The sequence below is a fragment of the Octopus bimaculoides genome, chromosome 7, assembly GCF_001194135.2.
Source record: "Octopus bimaculoides isolate UCB-OBI-ISO-001 chromosome 7, ASM119413v2, whole genome shotgun sequence".
NCBI lineage: Eukaryota > Metazoa > Mollusca > Cephalopoda > Octopoda > Octopodidae > Octopus > Octopus bimaculoides.
The window spans coordinates 49,205,308-49,209,593 of record NC_068987.1 but is presented as its reverse complement, the minus strand read 5'-3'; the positions used below and the strand labels follow the sequence as shown (position 1 = coordinate 49,209,593).

At 34.9% G+C, this 4,286-nt stretch overlaps 1 long non-coding RNA gene across 1 annotated transcript in view; it reads right to left on the bottom strand.

Annotated features, from left to right (window-relative positions):
* Positions 1-4,286, bottom strand: part of LOC106868488 (uncharacterized) — a 277,576-nt gene that overhangs the window by 229,832 nt on the left and 43,458 nt on the right. The window lies entirely within an intron of this gene.

Here is a 4,286-nt window from a genome sequence, read left to right as displayed (position 1 = left end):
AGATAAATAGATAGATAGATAGATAGATAGATAGACAGATAGACAGATAGATAGATAGATAGATAGATAGATAGATAGATAGATAGATAGATAGATAGATAGATAGATGGATAGATAGATAGATGGATAGATAGATATTGTTTTAATTTTCTCTATCTTCACCTTTAACTTTCTTTCTCTTTGTCCCTTTTTTCTGTCATCCTGTTTTTAGCCTTACTCTGTTTCCTTGGTTCTTTCTCCATCTCCCCACCTTCTTTTCTTTATGTTCCCTTTGCCTTTATAACATATGCAATAGTATTTCGGTTTGTTATGCTATCTATTTCATTCAGTCTCTGATTGTTTGTCAGCCTCTCTCTTAGGTGCTCGTCTCTCTCTGTCTGCCTGTCTCCCTTAAGAGAAAGCTAGAATGAAAAAATAAATCAATGAAATCACAAGTGATTTCAGTGTCTTATGTAAGAATGTAAGAAGTTTAATTCATTAATTGATATAATACCACAACTGCTATTATGTGGTAAGACATGTTTTCTTGTCTTCTTCAATCTGTTTCTTCTGTTTTATTATTTATGACTTATAACGATAGTGGGGGGGAAGGCAAAGGAGGGGAGACTGAAACAGGAGAAGGAGGAGAAAGTGAAGGGAAGGAGGTGAAGGGGGGAGGAGAAAGTGAAGGGAAGGAGGTTAAGGGGAGGAGGAAGTGAAGGACGAATAGGTGAAAGATGAGGAGATGGAGGAGGAGGAGGAGAAGGATAACAGCGGAAGGCATAGGAAGAGAAGGTGAAGAGGAGGGTGTAGAAGAGGAGAGAGATAGAAAAGGAGAAGGAAGAAGAGGAGAAAGAAGAGGAGAGAGATAGAAAAGGGGGAGGAAGAAGAGGAGAAAGAAGAAAAGGAAGAAGAGTGGAACAAAGAAAAGGAGGTGGAGAAGGAGTGCTGACTTGGTTTCAAAATTTGACACAAGGCCAACAAGTTCAGGGAAAGGGGTGAGTTGATAACATCGACCCCAGTGTTCAACTGGTACCTATTTTATTGACCCTGAAAGGATGAAAGGCAAAGTCAACCTCAGAGGCTTGCTGCCTTTGACTTCTCTAATAATAATGAGATCAATGTGGTTATATTGAATATCTCAAGATAAATATCAACATGAAAAAAAGACAAATTGGGAGGGAGCTCTAGTGGGTTACAGTTCTAGGGGTAGGAAGGATTGGTAGAAAAGTGTTTAATGCAAGATCTAGGAGGTATGACAATGTGAGGGTGATGAGTGTGGAATGATGGGTATGTCATATGTCTTTAAGTATAGTGTGTACACAATTAAGTGGCTATTTTCCTAATCTTTTCTTTGTAGGACTGCTGCTTTCTGCAGCTCCTCCACTCAACCATGCAAGGAAATTTTTTTTGTAGTGTACACCCACCCACAACCAAATACGCTCCCTCACACACATACACACAGTACATAGATAGGGTTACTATCCAAGTTATGTCCTCTTGAAGCACATCATCTTATTTCAGCACTCCAAAGTTGTATGCAGATGTTGTATTTGTGTGAGGTATGCATAAGAATCGAAAAATACCGGAAAATATTTTTTACAGAGCAATTGCATATCAAAACAGGGGATGGGTAAAAATTTTTGGTATTATTTATTCACCATTACACATGTTTCATTTGCTAATAGGAATCACAAAATTGTATATGTTGTACAAAGCATATAAGGTACCGCCTATTAGAAATTCTTCAGACAGAATCAAATAACATTATTTTCAAATTTTGGCACAAAGCCAGCAGTTTTGGGGGAGAGGGTAAGTTGATTATATTGACTGTTAGTACTCAACTGATACTTATTTTATCAACCCCGAAAAAAATGAAAGGAATTTGAACTCAGGATGTAAAGACAGACAAAATGCTGCTAAGCATTTTGCCCAGTGTGCTAATGACTTTGCCAGCTCGCCACCTTAAGAAAGAATAAAATAATATTATTTGCTTCTCCTACGTGTACAATTTTGTAACTCTTATTAACAAATGAAACACATGTAATGGTGAATAAATGATGCCAAAAAAGTTTTTTCCAATTTCCTGTTTGGACATTCTCTCTTTTCTCTTGACTCTTAAACTACTAATGCTCTGTGATGAAAGAAAAGATAAAAAAAAAACATTTCATGGATTTCCTCTATATTATAATTTTTTTATAATTAATGAAATGTCTCACTTCATAAAATAATGTTTCATTAACAAGTTACAGGTTATATCATGCTGATAATTTCTAAAAAGAATGAGATAGTGTCATACAAGATTACCATCAAATTGTAAGAACTTTAAAATAAGTAAACAAAACATAAAATTAAATATGTAAATTCTATGCATCTTTTTCCTTGTAATTCCTTATTTTAAATTGAATTTTCTAATCCCATCTCATATTATGAAGAAATGATTATCTCCCTTGTAATAGCTGTTATCACTGGAGACACCACATGTGTGTATATCATCATCACTACCACCACAATCATCATCATTTATTGTCTCTATTCCATGTTGGCATGGGCTGGATAGTTAAGCATGATGAGTCAGAGTACTGTTGATCTCCACTGTTTTCTTTTGTATGGTTTATATGGCTGGAGATCCTTCCTAATCCCAATCAGTCAACAGAGTGTACTGGGTGAATTTTTTCATGGCACCACAACTAGTGAAGTCACCAAGTATCTCATAATGCAAAACCTCCGTCACAGAGTGTGGTGTCCAGTATTGAGGAAGGTGGTTTGTGCCAGGTGTTGAGAGGTTAATGTATGAAAGAGAGACAAGAACAGGTGCCTTGCTGTAGAGGAGATACATAGCTACACACACACACACACACACATACACAGGTTTTTCAATTCAGTTGTTGTCTATCGTTCCATTCACAAGGCATTGGTCGGCTGTTTTTATAAGAGAAGACAGTTTTCAAAGGTTACACACAGTTGGATTGAACCTTCTGGTGATATCTTAGGCATTTCAGTAATAGCAACTGAGGTACACACCCAACATACCACACCCATATAAGATTGTTCTCATCTTATATTATATATATATATATATATATATATATATATATATATATATATACACACACACACACACATATATATAAAATATATATATATACGTACACACAGTTTTTATGCTATGTTAAGTATATGTACATGCTACACATTGCTAATATTACATAGATTGTTTACAAGAAATTATGGGATTTCACTATCAACATTTCTAGCCAATTTAAAAAAACCCCCTAAATTGTATGCTAACACACACACGCTCTCTCTCTCTCTCTCTCTATCTCTCTCTCTCATACACACACACACACACACACACACGCACACACATACAAATACACACATACACACAAATGCACACACAAACTCCTCTCAAATTTTCTGCTCAAGGCCCCCTCTTCCCCCACTTCTCTCTCTCTCTCGTTCACTTTCTGTTAATCTCTCTTTCTCAAACATCTAATCAGAAATGGCATGTGGTGTATTTACTCCATACAACAGACTGTTTTACATTTACACAATGAACAACTGTTTAAAACCCTTGAAAGATAAGACTTGCTTTCTGATTTAGTTAGGATATCCATGAATACCCTATAGGGTCTCTCTCAGTCAATGTTTGGAAGTATACAAAGATACATGTACACACACCCACACCCATGCATGTGTGTGCACACACACGTGTATAATATATATATAATATATACATATATATATATGTGTGTGTGTGTGTGTATGTGTGTGTGTGTGTATATATGTATATATATATACACATGTATATAAGCAATATTGAACACTCATACACAAGGTGTGTGTTTTGCCAGTTTGTGGGTAGGCTGCATTTATAGGTATAAGTGAATATATATTCTCTTTCACCTATAAGCACAGCCACCCCACAAACTAGCAAAACATACCTTGTATATGAGTGTTTGATATTGTTTCTATCTCTTGAGCTACTTTTAATTCATACTTGAACATATACGTATATACAGGGTGGCCCAAAAGTAGGTTTACAGTTATCATGTAGGCACTTTAAATTTCTTTTAAAGCATTTTATTGAATTTAAATTTCTATTTTACAAACTGGAAAAGGAGCTTGACAAAATTAACTAAATTAGCATTGAAGATTGGTTTCATATGTTTTTTTTATAATTCAGATCTAAACTGTTAATACATAAATGTGAAAGAGATAATTGAATAACTGTAAACCTACTTTTGGACCACCCTGTATGTATATATATATATATATATATATATATATATATATATATATAT